Source organism: Oreochromis aureus, linkage group 23 (assembly GCF_013358895.1).
Source record: "Oreochromis aureus strain Israel breed Guangdong linkage group 23, ZZ_aureus, whole genome shotgun sequence".
NCBI lineage: Eukaryota > Metazoa > Chordata > Actinopteri > Cichliformes > Cichlidae > Oreochromis > Oreochromis aureus.
This window is the reverse complement of record NC_052963.1, coordinates 32,017,033-32,033,127: the sequence shown is the minus strand read 5'-3', so window position 1 is coordinate 32,033,127 and position 16,095 is coordinate 32,017,033.

Sequence of the window (16,095 nt, the reverse complement as noted above, 5' to 3'; positions counted from 1 at the left end):
AACTGTGTAATTTATCATCTCTAAATTGTGTAACTGGGAGGCACTGGTAGGGCCAGCAAGTTTTGGGCCCCCCTTAGTGGCGCCCCTGATTAAGAGGGTTAAAAACAAACTTTTTAGAAGTCATCATACAATATTTTCCTGGTTCAGTCCAGTTGAAATTAAATAGGATTGTAGGTGGTCCAGTTAAATGAGTTCAGCACCTCTGTTAAACAGACCTTCTTATATCACAGAACTATATCATGTCACACTGCCACAGATCATTGCGCTACGATGACAATGCTCCATGCCCATTTTATTATATTATATTAATATATAGTTTTATTTTATACATGTTACATATTTAAGTTTTATTATTACTGACACTACTGTCTTTCTAGAGCACCAGTAAGGCACGAGTCTCATGTTTAAGGCATACAAAATTAATTGCCTAATTTTTACTTTCTACTTAAGATGTGCAACTTGTGTCAGTTTCATAAAGTCATAAAAGCAAGGCAATGCTGCAGGGTAGTACATGGAATGTAACTCCAAAAATATAGCCTCCTACAATATAACTAAAAATATAAAAAACCTTCAGATGAGGAAGCATCCTATTGTGGATATATGAAGGTTTATTTAAACTACAGCTGGCTCGACACCCCCTTTTCATGTCTGTTGGTACTGATATCACAACCTTGAACATCTGCAAATGCAAATACAGAATCAATACACTGTTTTCCCTCCCTTAAAGAGCTAAGCTGTTAATAATACATCTGTGTGGACACAACTATAGACTGTGAAAATAGAAATAAACATGATTGCATCGTTTGGGTCTGAAAAGTGATAGCAATGTGAAAGTGCCCTAAACAAATGTTCTTTCTAATGACCAACACGGGTTGACTGTACAGTAAAGTTAATAGTATCCTGATGAGTTTATGGTCTCAGTCACTAGTTTCAACTCTTACTCAATCCAGCATTATTTTTAATTTGTAAATTACGATTCCCAACATGGTAAAGCAGGGTAAGGTTTAGTGCAGGCCTATGACCATGCAGTGGGGCCCTCAATCCACCTCTTACTAATCACACCTGACTTTAAAACATAATGATAGAGATACTCTCTTTGAGGCTTCAAGTAATCAGAAAATCTCTGTGGGTAACGTCCAGCTTTTATGTATGATTTACAAGTCAGACATCTGTGCTCCAAGCATCATTTATATACAGTGCCTGAGACGCAGTTTTCATTAGTGGATTCAAAGTTTATTTGATTATCTTTGATTACCCTGATCTTTATTTGATTATACTGTTTTACTTCTGATATCCAAACTTGTAATTTTGTCATGTAAAGGACTGATACCAATATCAGTATTAATATCGATACCAGTGTGGAGCATTGTATCACTAATCAAAACTGACTGAAATGGAAAACAACACAGGTTCTTGCTGAAAGCTGGTCACTGTCCCAGTTAATACCTTTACTAACTGGTGACACTGTTTAACAGCATGCTCTTGAATGATATAATATAGATATAATATAGATATAGGAAAACATTGTATATGTTATATTGTGCTTTACTATTACCATACATGAGTTATTGTGTAGAGGTTTGGGGAAATACATATAAAAGTAATATTCAGACTATAATTATAATGCAGAAAAGGGCTATTAGACTAATAAATCAGGAGGGTATAGGGCTCACACAAACCCGCTCTTTATTAAGATAAGCTATAAAATTCCAGGATCTGGTGAAGTTTAAAACAGTGCAAATAATATATAAGGCAAGGAAAGGGATGCTCCCAATCGAAATAAGTAAATGGTTCTTAGAAAGAGAAGGGAGGTATAATTTTAGAGGGAAGTGGAATTTAAAATTACAAAAAGTAAGAACAACATTGAAAAGGATGTCTATTTCAATAGCGGGAGTTAAATTTTGGAATGAGTTAAAAGAAGAAATAAAGGTCAGTAGTGATATAAACCAGTTTAAAATAAAACTCAAAAAAGAAATTTTAAATAAGTATAAGAATGAAGAAAATGCAATTAACCCAAGACAGCAGTCAAACTGATGTTTATTTTCTTGATTTTCTTGTTGAACATGACAATTTTTTTTTTTTTTTTTTTTTTTTTTGTGATGTTATTATGTTCTAAGTTGAAGGCATTGTAAACGTTTTGTTGTTCAAATTTAGATGATGAGGATGTAAACCTGAGGGGGTAGGGCTAAATAAGTATATACTTCAGCCTACTCCTTTTCAAACAACTGCATGGAATGATTTTATGAAATGTTGGTGAATGTATATGTTTGAAATAAAAATGAACTGAACTGAACTGATATAATATAGATAGTAAATCACTAAGCGGTTATTACATGATGACGAAGGGGCGTTTTGTTTTTCTTGCATTTGTCATATATGTATTACACAACATTCTTTACAAAAAGTTCCTGAAAGTTTGATGCCATAACAGTTTGGTAATTATGTATAAGGTTAATGCATTTATTTAACTAAACCAATAGCAGGTAAATTAACATATTTAATTTACCCAGGTTTAATTTAACCATGTCCTAATTTGGATTCAGGAAACAGAAGGCATCGGCTGCTTCTAATGATGTGGCGCAATGAGTTTTTTTTCTGTGTTTATACCACATTCTGCATTCAATCATTAGTTATTATTCATTCCTTGCTCGCTACCACAGTTTGTCTTTTGTCCTGTCTTACTCGCCTCATCCTCAACCGATTACGGCAGATGGCCTCCCCTTCCTGAGCCTGGTTCTGCTGGAGTTTTCTTCCTGTTAAAATTGAGTTTTTCCTTTCCACTGTCACCAAGTGCTTGCTCATAGGGGGTTTTCTGAATGTTGGGGTTCTCTCTGTATTATTGTAGGGCATTTTCCTTACAATATAAAGGTCCTTGGGGTGACTTTTGTTGTGATTTGGGATTTAACTGTTTCTTGGTGTGCTCATCTACTTATTATGTTATCAAGCGTTCACTCACTGTGAGGTCCCTATGATGCATATACTAAAAACATAAATGTATGTAAATAATGTATAATAAACATGTTATTACAATCTATTATGTGTTTTATATTCGAATTTTTATTTTAACATCAGAGTTTCAGTTTACCATTATGTTCTTTTTTGAAGCAGCATCATTATGGTGATTTTATGGTTCATTCTGCATGTTTTTCACCACTAGAGGGCGATCTGTTTTTATCCTGGCATTCTTACAGATCATGTTCTGCTAAGCATGCACACATGCAAACAAACACACTCACACACAAATACAGATTTACATAGAGGGCGGGCAACATCATCAGAGCAGACTTGAAGGCGACCATTGTGCCATTTGGATCCTCAGCTCTGGGCTGGGAGGGGTAAACATATGTCAAGATAACTCTGAGCACAGCAGCAGAGAGAGGATGCATGACTTTAAGTCGGCCTGACACCCGGGTTGTTATAAGTCTGCCATCAGGTGGATGGAGAAAACACATGGCCTACAGTCCCGCCTTCATTACTTCCTTGGGATCAAGCAATGGCCTTAGTACTCGTCACAAACACTTAGCGTGCACTTTGCTCCTTACAGGACTGCACTGCCAGCCATATTTGTATGAAGTGGTCATCACGGGACATAGCCATGCTTCATCCTGGGGACAGAGCTAACATGATGTCAATTTAAAAGGTTGACTGGCTCCTCAATCTGTGCATCTCCGTCTTGCACGGAGCATAGAGTTTGACACGTCAGCCGAGGAGACAAGTTATTGCTTTAACGACCTGCTATGCATTCTGGGCTTCCTGGTTTGATGCATGCTGCCTGGTTTGTCCTTGGCAGACAACATATTCTCAGCAATAGCAGGTGTTTATTGAGGATAATAAGCACCAGTGTAACAGCAAGATAAATTCATTTGAATTTGGGTTGTTATGTCATTTTCCTGGTGGTATTTCTGGTAATAAGACACGAGGATCTATTTGGTCCAACTGGGGCTGTGCTGTGAGTTTTGGATGTGAATGTGGCCTGCTCCTTGTCTGATAGCCCGAGGAAAGCGGCAGATCTTCAGCGACAGCACTTTGTGAGCACTTGCACAGCTGATGAGCTGTAATTATGCTTTAATTATTTCTGTGGGGCATTATTCTCTCCCAACATGAATGCACCCCTCCATCCCCCCTCCTCCCTGCAAATTAAGACATTCAGTATATTGAAAACATTTGGTGATGAAACTCTCTCCAGTGAAGTCCACTAATTACTGCACAGCCACATGTCAGCACCCATAGAAGGCAGCTTTGATGTCTACTGCCCAGGATGATAATCAAGAGCACATATCGCATGTGATTGGCTGTAATTGGAACAAGTTGTTTTAAAAAAAGGGGGCACTGCATGACTTTGACGGCTGCTTTGCACAGCCACTGCTCAGACTCTAACCCCCGCCTCCCCCCATCATGTGCCCACGGGGTGAGGAAGCCTTGTCACTTATTAAGGAGGCTGTTGCCATAAAGTGACAGATGTCCTGATGTGATCTGTCTGCATCTTTGGCCTCCATCTGTCTTGTTAGTACACATAGTTAAGGATGGTGTGAGGAGAGAGCTGTTGTTCTTTCATATATGTTAAATGTATTGGATGCTCTGTTTCTGGGAGCAGAAACCAGCTCCCCTGGCAATCCCTCGACAACAATCTCTCAGCTCTTCTTTTCCACCTCTTGTTTTTCCAAGGTTTGTCTGCCTCCTCCACCAATTCTGGAGGCCCTGATGTTCAGGGTTCAGTGTCACTGAACCATCTCCAAATCTCCATTTTTGCTCTGCTTTGCTCCCTGCTTGGCAGAGAAAGATTAGGGGCTCGGGTCCTGGGGTGCGCATCCCACCCTCACTCTCGTCCTCACACCCTCCTCCTCCTCACCCATCCTTGGAGATTCAAATCCTTTTAGCTTCTTCCTCAGGTAAAATTGCCAAGGACCTTGTGAGCCCTGGGTTCCCCTGGAGGTAAAATCTATAATGGAGTTTTGATATGAGCAAGAACAGCCTTGAAAATGGACTTCTTTAACTAGCTAGCTGCCTCGCAGAAGGTCAACAGTACTCCAGGTGGACACAACATGCCACAACTGTGTTAGAAAAAGGCAGAACAAAGGAACAGTTTTACTCCAAAGAAAGTGACCCGTAGACACTGTTGTAAATAAAAACATTCAAAGTGTTGCTTTTGTCATTTTCTCAAAGCAAATTATTCAGCATCAGTTATACATAGTTATACATAGAAAGCTCTTTGTGGGGAAAATAATCTCTTATTCAGTTTAATATTAATCGTAGATTAGTGCCTGCTTGACATAAAAATTTAAGTGAAGTGCAGATGACTGCAACAGAATTAAACTGTCAAGGAATAATTGCTTCCATTTGACCAGTAATCCTTTCTTTTCTACTTTCACTCAAAGATAGAGGGCACCACAGGCTCACTTTTTGAAAGCCTGCTAGTCAGACGTAACACAGAGAATCTGAAGTGCTTTGTGTACCTAAAGGTTAGTGTCTATTTTAATTTTGTAATAGCTCCTTAACCCTTAAGCCAGACTTAGGTTACAATAAAGAAATGTAGTCTGAATGAAATGGTTGTGTAAACTGAAAAAGAAACAGGTTTAATTGTACTAATGCTACTATTAATGCTACTATTAATATAGTACTAGGGGTCAGGTTTAGGATAGAATCTGTTTTGAATGAAATCTATAACAACAAAATAGCTTTGGCGAATGTGGAAATAAGATATCTGCAATTTATATATTTTAGAAAATATCTTTATTGACAGAATTATGTTGCATGAACGATACATGCTGCAGCATTTACAGCCTAAGCTAGCTTTCAGTGCTCACTCCTGGATTAGCTTTTAAATTACATGAACACAAATTATATACTGGACAATATCAAAGGACAAAATGCATCTAAATCAGCACAAGTTCAGTTCAAGTAGTTGAAACAATGTGGCAGCTCTATTTTTGATTAAGATAGTTAAACGGCATGACAAAACAGCTCTGTTATGAGCTTTAAAAAATACTATTATTACTAATAACACAATAGAAAGTGGGAGAAGTCATGATAAAAAAAATGGGTGTATGACATGACAAAAATCATGATTACAATCATAATACTAACCCTGGTTAAGAACTAAAATTTCTTCTAGTTGGGGGTGAAACAGGTACTGGGCATGAAAAAATACCTCTACTGAGACATCACTTGTCAGATTTAGGGATATGTTAGAGAGTCTAGGACAAGGTTCAAGAATAATTCGGCACTGGATAAAATAGCCGCATGACACGACAGGAACCATGTGTCAATTAATGATAGCAACAATAGGGGTGAGGGTGTAGGCTGGGGTTTGGAAATATTCTGTTTTAGGATGAGATAGTAACATGACATGACAACTGATATGATGAAAAACTGATACCAAAGTAGGATTCAGGATATATTTTGGATTTATTTAAATAGATACGCATCATTGCAGATATGCAGACGTAGTTGGCACCATTATTTTGGGGGGTAGAAATGGGCACAGGGCATGAAGAGTGGGAATAAGTGGTTAAGGTCCGAAATATCCTACATTTGATGAATAATATCCATGGCATGGTGAAATAATGAATTTGTGATAATGAAAATGTGAGATAGTTAATTATGGAAGAAACAGCTACTTTGCATAAGATATTTACACATCATGCGCTGAGGTAATAAATTATTGCAATTTATTTTGGGTTAGTCTTGAAAAGATATGAAAACATAGAATGTTTTTTTAAAAATACCTCACTGACATGAGAGACAGGTAGCAATTAATAACAACACTAACAATAAGCAGTCATAATTTGCTGTAGCAGCAGTTACAGTAGCAGTAATAATGGAAGTAATAGACTGCTAGAAGAGTGACAGAGTTTGAGAATTAGAAATTTCACACAAATACGCCTCATTACCACTTTATTGATGTACCCTCTGCTGACTTTCAATTATTCATCAGCCACTCAAAAAACTGTTTGCTCTGCCTCAATTTATGCTCCGTATCAAAACAGAAATCACATCCCTGCTGCAGCCGTAATCTTAGTTAATCAGCATCATTTAATGCACTTAGCAGCAGCAGTTCAGATTCAAATGAAACACTTGTGCAAAAGCAATCGCCGTCTGCCCTAGTTCTCATCGATGGTGGGTTTGTCAAAATGATGCAATTGGTCATTACCTCACATCAGACGCCTTGGAGACATAATTCAGCCTGACAGTTGGATTCTAGCTTTGACAGCCTCAAACTTGTTGAGTTTTCTCTAAATACTTGCCACTGCAATGAGTTAAACATCCCCCGGAGGCACCGCGGAGTTTTCCTTTTGAACAAACACCCGAGGGACGCCAAGCTGGGACTGCACAAGGAACTGGAGGTCTTACGGAGAGGGCTGTTTGGGTTTATCTAATGGTACAATGGGTAATTTCTTCTGCCACTGCAGAGGGAGGGGGGGAAAAGAGGGATGAAAAGAGAAAAGGGAGTATGTTTAAGAGAGAATCTTTATCTGGGCTTAATTTCCCATGCTCTAGCAGAGTGGAGGATTTTTTTGCTGTACAGATCTCTTTTGTCAGATCCTACCTACCCATGGAAGACCCAGGGGCACTCTAAGAACATACGCATCACCTAGATTTGCCTTCCAGCCCACTTTTCTCCAGCGATTGCACCCTCTCCCCGCTGGCTTCTTTGTGTAGAAGAGACGAGTGAGCATTTTGGAAATCAAATCTCAGTTTGTCGGAGTAAAACTGGAGCAGACTTCAATTTGAATAGATTTATTTCTACATAATTGTTCTGAGCACATGCATGCACGAAGCCTTCTTTTTATGCATTCTGCCCGGTTGTGATGCAAAATGAGGCTGAACGGGAGGCACTGAGAGAGAGATGTCGAGTACAGAACCTCGGCCTTACCGCTGAGAATCCCTCCAGAATGGAACCATCTACTTAAACGCAATGATTGATTAAACAGTACTTCAATTACGTGGTGAAATGGGGTTCTTTACCTCCCTGCTAACATTGTTATAGCTTATTTGTTTTCATGCGGTCAAAATCTCATCCTGAGAGGCCCTAGCTCTCGAACAAAGTGTGGCTGGTCTCTGAAGGCCGAGCCACTTTGCAAGAGAGAATTCAGACAGGTACAATAGTCATCATTGTCAAAAAGGGAGTGCACAACACTGCTGGGACAAAGGAAGGTGCTGGTGAAAACACGAGGTGAGTGGAACAGGCTGAGGTAGAGAGAGAAGGGGGAGTAGGGGGGAAAGCAGAGGGAGGGATGCGAGGTTGAAGAGAGTCCCAAAGCACCCTGCCAGTGATGACCAGAGTGTCCATCAGCGAGGTCTCACGGGTGCCCACTGAAACAGCAGCGCTGGCAGAACTAGAAAACACCCACCCTGGGAAAGTGCTTTTTCTCCCGCCAGACGCTGAGTGATGGATTGGGCCGGCCGGTGCACACAATGCATTTGTGAAGAGAAATAGAGAGGAGGGGGCGTGGGGATGCAGGCAAGGTCTGTCAGAAAAACACTTCCACTTTACTCCTAGAATGCACTAAAATATTTAAGAGTTCGATATTTATTTCATTATTCCACACATCGGATGTGAGAATGGACATACACACAAATGGAAGTGTGCAACAAAAGGTTTAAAGTCACATGCTCGACTGTACGCTGACGTGACCGCAGTAAAGACAAAGACAAAAATGAATATGAATAAACGAGTTTACCGTGTTTCCGCACAGCAAAATGGCAAAATTAAACACTACGATTAAACACTTTGAATGGCATCCGAGGGCCTTAGGAAGTTGGGAGTAGATTTCCGCAGTGGCCACGTTGAGTTTTTCTTCCTGGATGATGGAAATGCTTCTGTTGAGAGTTACGCACCAACCACACCTGCCAACCTCCAGAGTCAACAGTATTGATTAAACCTCTGCATCCTCTCAAATCCATCCCCATTTCCTTTGAAGGCGAAAATCATCCTTGATATCTGCCAACAGCTTACTTACTTAGGGATTTCTTCCTTTCCATCTAGGTTGTATTAATTAATGCATGCTTTTCTTAAATTAGCCCTCTGAGGAGCTATAACTCAAATTCCCGTATTTATGGAAGTAATAGGTTGAAAAAAAAATGGCTAAACTGAAATAATTATGCAGTCCAACACTTTGCTTTGAGAATAAACTGAGAGAAACCTGATGAAATATGAATGTGCATTGGGTGCAAAGATAGTTAAATATTTACAATCCTGTGTTAGTCCACAACCCCAGTAAAAATGCTAGTCAACTGCAATAATTGCCTTACTGCAAAACTTTGAGCTTGATTCACGCATTCAGAGTGTTATACAAGTTCAGAATGCTTTCCTTTAAAAAAATATGTACACCCATTAAAAATATATATTTTTCAAACTGCTGGTACACCCCGTACAATCCCGTATATCTTACATTTTTCTGTTTAATGTAATCAGACAGGTAGTTGCATTTTAAGCAGGAGCCCATATTGCAGTTAAGAAAGGGCGCAGTGCAGTAAGATGGTGAGGGAGCCCCCTGAGGGACTGATCTTATATCAGGAGTCTGTATATTTCCATGCTAAAGAGGCTATTCAAACCCACCAATGCTTGAATTATTAAAGACACTGTATGTTTTTCAAAGCCTTGATTTAGCTTTTTAAGGGGTGGGATATGTGCCGCGTTGCTAGTGCTGTGGTCAGGGTTTGTGGATGGCAGGGAGTGGAGGGAGGACTGGAGCGGGGGGTGGGGGGGCTATCAGGAACTAAATTGTTTCTGTTTTCACTCCTCCCACTGCTGGACTCGTCTGCTAAAATGGCCTTTTACTTTCTAAGCATGCTTTTACTGCCTTTGAAGAGTTATTTTTGTTGATGAAAAAGATACGCCGCCTCGGTTAAAGCACACCCCGGCCATTCACAAGGTTGTTTAATACTTTCCCCTCAGTTTGGCTTATAAATTTAACATCAGTAAAGTATACCAGTGGTCTCATGCCGTAGTACAGGCTTCAAGCTAAGTGGCTGAGGCTGAGTGAGTGAGCGAAGGACAGACAGAAAAACGGAGAGCGAGAGAGGAAGAAAACGGTTTGACAGTGGTTGATCCTGTTGTGGAGTGGAGGAGTGCGTACTCACGCTTTTAAGACGCTAAAAGTCTTAAACTGGCTTTATCGATGACTCTCTTGATTCCTAGATACAGTACAGAGGCCTCACTTGTTAACAACTTGTATGTTAATGACTTGTATTAGAACTGATCAATCTACTTTGGATGCAAGCGTTTCCCATCGCTTTGAAGTGAATGCATTGATTGGTGAGAATATAACAGAATTAAACAATCGGTCCTCCTCGCTACTGAAAGAAGCTGCCTGTAAGCCTGCTTTCTTTTCTATTAATAGGAGAGAAAACACCATTGCAAGTAGAACACAGAACACCTTATTGGCATATAATTTCCATACACTGGTATGTGTTAGAAAGTATTTGGAAATCCAAACTTCACACAAAGAGCATTAATTTACAGCTAAAGCTCCACCTTTCTTCTCTAGCACTACATTAATGCTCATACAACCGTAATGGATACAACAGAGAAATTACAATTAAAGTGTGGTCAGGGTCTGATAATTAAAACAAAGTTAAGGAAAGACTGCAGACACATAGGCTCTAATCAATATATGTCACAACCACCCAAACCTCAATAACCTCACAACCTACATGTGAAGCACCCAATACAAATACAACACCAAACATGGAAAACACTTGCTTATCAGCCTAGCTTTGTGCACATTGTTAGTGCTATGGTAAATTTAAATGCCATCCAAGATGTAACTGTATGCTATAGCATTAAAACTAAATGGTAATGGTAAATGGCCTGTATTTATATAGTGCTTTACTAGTCCCTAAGGACCCCAAAGCGCTTTACACATCCAGTCATCCACCCATTCACACACTGGTGATGGCAAGCTACGTTGTAGCCACAGCCACCCTGGGGCGCACTGACAGAGGCGAGGCTGCCGGACACTGGCGCCACCGGGCCCTCTGACCACCACCAGTAGGCAACAGGTGAAGTGTCTTGCCCAAGGACACAACGACCGAGACTGACCAAGCCGGGGCTCGAACCGGCAACCTTCCGATTACAAGGCGAGCTCCCAACTCTTGAGCCACGATCGCCCTTACTACGCCTTAAAACTACGCAAATTAATGATTTTCTGAATAAATGGGACAATAAAAGAAACATGAATATCACGTATTTCTATAGTTTCTGGAGTTCCCCTTAGTATATTAGAATCTTCCATCCATCCATTCGCTTCCGCTTATCCTTTTCAGGGTCGCGGGGGGCGCTGGAGCCTATCCCAGCTGTCATAGGGCGAGAGGCGGGGTACACCCTGGACAGGCCGCCAGTCTGTCGCAGGGCCAACACACAGGGACAAACAACCATTCACTCGCACATTCACACCTAGTGGCAATTTGGATTTTCCAATTAACCTATCCCCACAAGTTGCATGTCTTTGGACGGTGGGAGGAAGCCGGAGTACCCGGAGAGAACCCACGCAAACACGGGGAGAACATGCAAACTCCACACAGAAAGACCCCGGCCTGATGTCGGAATTGAACTCAGGACCTTCTTGCTGTGCGGCAACAGTGCTAACCACCGTGCCACCGTGCTGCCCGTATGGATATTAGAATCTTATAAACCAAAATGTGATTGATTTGATTCACTGTTATTGCTCTCATGAACTTTATTTCAGCAAAAAGGGTCTGATAAACAAACTAGTAAACATACAGATGCTTGTTAGTTATTTTATTAAGGTAGAGCTAATATTTCTCGTAGAAATAAACCTAAAAAGAACTCAATCAAGCAGAATATTTAAGGCTCAAAAAATATACAAATATACATATACCAAAAACTGCAGTTCCTCCAATGGCCGCTTGAGGCTCATTCCAAAAGGGAGTTAATCTCCATAGACTCCCATGTTAAAATGTCCAACTTTACCAAATCAACATGCTTATATCCTGGTTAACCTAGTTAAATTTTATTGAGACTCAAAGCTATACATTAGTGAGGGTATGGTTGCTTTGAATAATGGGAAGGCACTGCTAGCTATCTGCCATACTTCACCTCATGAAAAGAGTCACTAAACTGGACCTCTTATTTGTATTAATTTTGCCCTACAATTAAAAGGCTCATACAGGGTTTGGGCCCAGTGACAGCCCATCCAACATTTACTTCACTTCTGGTGATAGAATTTGTATCATTCTAGCACTGAATGTTACCCTGTTAGCACTCATTAGCACTTATCTGTTTGATGTAACCATAGAGTTTATGGATGAACCTTGCTAACCAAGCCTCATGGTTGTCCACAAATCAAGGGTTATCATGGCGGCTCTGTCTATCTTTTATATGTAGTCTAGATAACTGAAGAATCTTTCACTCCTCAAGTTGACTCCAAAAAATGCTAAAGTTTCTCTCCTTGATAGCCTCGTACAAAGGGCTATTGTTTGCTAACACAGTACTTAGCCACAAGTAAGCAAATAATGCAGTTTCCCTTAACAGGGACTAAGAGACCAAAATCAAACTATGAAAAAATATTCATGACCTGAAGTCTACAAGATTAAACATATTTCCAGCAGGTACTGTACTGTTTGTAATGTAGTTACTTATGATAATAAATAACACCAACTCCTGTTCTTGGCTACCAGACATCCCCTTTACTTCCACATAAAGATGTTCAAAATCTATGTTTTTTTTTTTAAAACCTGGTATAAGTGTCATACCCTGGGCATACATGGATATAATCTACACTGTTGCCACTACCGCCACATGCTGCGTATTTTATTTCAGGGGGAAAATGAGGATGCTGTTTATGGATGCGATTCCAGGTGGAATATTGCTGGTGTATTGCCCACCAAACAGATGTCTCCCCTGAATTAGTTACCTCTGGAGCCTCCCTGAATACCAAATGAGGGGGAAGATACAAGTTGTGCCCAGTTCTGATTTATTCATCCGGGCTATACCTCATGCCTAGACAACAGCATGAAAATCAATGGCATCTGTTACTCATTTATGGTATAAAGTATACAGTGAGTATACAGCAGTATACTATATATGGCAATTGCATGCTTTATTCATTAGTCTCCTGTAAAGATATCATAGATAAATAAATGATTGTGCCTTGAGTTAAAGTTGGTGCTGCTGTTTTTGACACCACACTGCTGGGATTTAAATGACCGCAAGGAAATCTCACCAAAACAAAAAGGTTGCAGTTGTATTGCAGTGGCATGACGAGGTGGTCTAGGTTTGTCTGTTCGATCACTGCACAGTTACATCATTTCCTCTCTTAAAGTGGGAGGGCAAGAAAACAAGAGGAACTCATGATATCACCCCCTCTCATCCTCTTCCTCCCCCTCCTGCTCCTCCTTTAGCCGTCCGCACGGCCCAGCCTTTCTTTATTGATAGTGGAATGCTTGACAAAGGAGGGTAATTAAAGCAATACTGCCGGTTGGGTTTCATTGATAAAGATTGGAGCCGATGCACCTCTCTGTGGTGTGTCAGCAGCAGAGAGCTCCCGTCCCCTGGATCCCTCATTCGCCTTTCATCTCCCCCACTCAGCCATGAAAAATTCATCCAAGACCTCCAGAAATATTTATTGTAAAATCTTAGGGAGAAGTGGTAGCACTGAAAAATTCATGGCCTTATTCGCCTCCAACAGCTGTGGACCCCTTAATTAATTTGATTGCTCACATTACACAATAAATTTGTTTATACAATATTTATCTGTCCTTTTCTTCAACTTGGTCTAATCAAACAGACATACAGACAAAGCTAGTGTGTTTTTTAGCCTTATTTCACACATCACATTATATGTATTTCTATTTCAAACTTCATTACGCTGCCCATATTTTTTCTTTCCCATAATGCCACTGTTTAAAGATGTAGCTGTAATTATAACAATAACCACAAAAAACCTCCTTAAATTCATTATATTCAATAGCAAAAGGTTAAAAATGGGAAAAGTGTGCACACTTTTAAACTCCATTTTAATAATATCATTTTCCTTTAATTCTCTTACTGTTTGTTAGAATATTTTAAAGCAAATAACCTTATTAAATCTCTCTCTCTCTCTCTCTCTCTCTCTCTCTCTATATATATATATATATATATATATATATATATGTATATACACAAAACTGGATGTGCACACATCTGGAGCATGTTAAAACCTGAAAATGGTGTGCAACTTTTTTAGATGGTTTCTTTGAAATTGTGTGCAATGGTGTGAAAAAGTGGGCAACAGGTTTTAAAGTACTTTGCTTTCTGTTGCCGGGTGTTACCCAATTAGCAGTGAATCTATACAGACATAGGCAGTGCACACAGCCAATCAGCTGTGCAGACATTATTACACAATAAGAAACGATTATTACTGCATTATTGATAAATTAAAACTCCAGTATGTATAGGTCCTATATGTATAAGGGAAGTTCAAAATAAAACATGGAATGAGTGAACACCACTTCCTTTGAAAAAAACAAAATTTTTAAAGATGGGGTCAAAATGAGAAGTTTTTCCATGAAGTAAATGGACTATTGCAACATTATGTAAGATTAAAATATTAACTTTTTCATATATTTTTTGATGGTAGGTGTTCTCATAATAACTATCACGGCTTTATACTGCTTCCTACTAGAATTATTTTACACTGTTTAAAGTGTATCTTTCTTCTTTTAGATGCAAAGCTTGAAACACATCAGTTGGGCCTTTTGTTTGTAATGGTGTCTGGTGTCAGTCATGTTGCTTTGTTGTTGTTTAAATGGGAATATATAACACAGGACAGCCCTTTCATTCAGCATTGTATACCTTCTGTATCTCATCATCATTCAAGCAATATTACAGCCTCAACCAAAAACTTGGGATGATGTGAAATCCCCGTAATTGCTTTGCCTCTTTAGAATTTGTCATTTTGTTTCTGATTCACAAAGACAAAATAATACTTTTCAAGAATCACTTTGTCGTATTTTTTTCTCTACGCATTCATATGAGCAGCAACCAATCTGTAAGAAGCCATGACAGCTAGTAACAGCTAGTAACAGCTCCATGTGACAGGTGTCTTCCTCCGGTATGTAATCACAGTGTGAGAACCCATGCTGTGCAAAACAGACAACAGCAGTTTTTATAATGATGGAATACCCACGGTGTGCAGACTTTAAACAAGCACTCTTGAGGATGCCTCAGATGGACTTTTGAATTGCGTTTTTAAGTCAACAGCAGCGGTATGAAAAGCACAACCTGGTAATAACACACTGTCTTCTAAAGGTTGAATTTACAGTTAGTGAACTGGAGTAGATGAGATATAATAGGGCCTATCTGGCAATTCATTACCTGTGGACCCAAGTATTCAGTCTTGTTGCCCACTGAGACTTGGTACCGATCCAGTCCTGCACCAGATGTAAGCCTGAGGGGAGTGCTGGGTCAGGGTTAATGGCTATAGCATAGTATCATGTTCTTCTCTGTTGAAGTCCACCCTCTCGCCCTGCCAACAGGGCTCAGAGGTCAGCGGGGACATTAGTCTCGGCCCTATTCTTCATTAGCCTTGCTAATTACAGGGCTCCTCTACAGGGATGTCAGCTCATGCCTGGGACAAGGCTTGCACTCTTCTGCCTCCTGTCTTCACTTTACACCACCACAGGCCCTGCCATATGCCGAGCTCTGATGTGGTTATATAAAAGAAGCACTTATTCTTGACTCGCTGCTTCTTCAGCTAGTTCAGATGTACAGTATGTCAAGCCAACAAATATCCACACCTAAGATAACTTACTGGACTGAGATCTCTGACATGAAGCCCCAGAATTTTGCACGCTGACAGACTCTATTTTCTGCTAAGAGAAAGCTCTCTTACGGGTCCTTTGCAGTGCTATCGATGGAAGGGTGGCCTGTGACATTGCCTTTGGCCTCCATCGTCTGTTGTTGTTATGTGTAAGATGGCTCTCCCGGCGCTGCATGGCGGTGCTCTGAGGAGTAGCGCTGCCTGCTGGGTGAGGTGTCAGAATGATGATTGCTTTCTGACCTTGGCCCGCTCTCCATTACATCCATAATGAAACCTGCACTTCCTCTGCAGATGCCTCTAAATGGTAAAAGGTGTCTTCCTGTATGTCTTT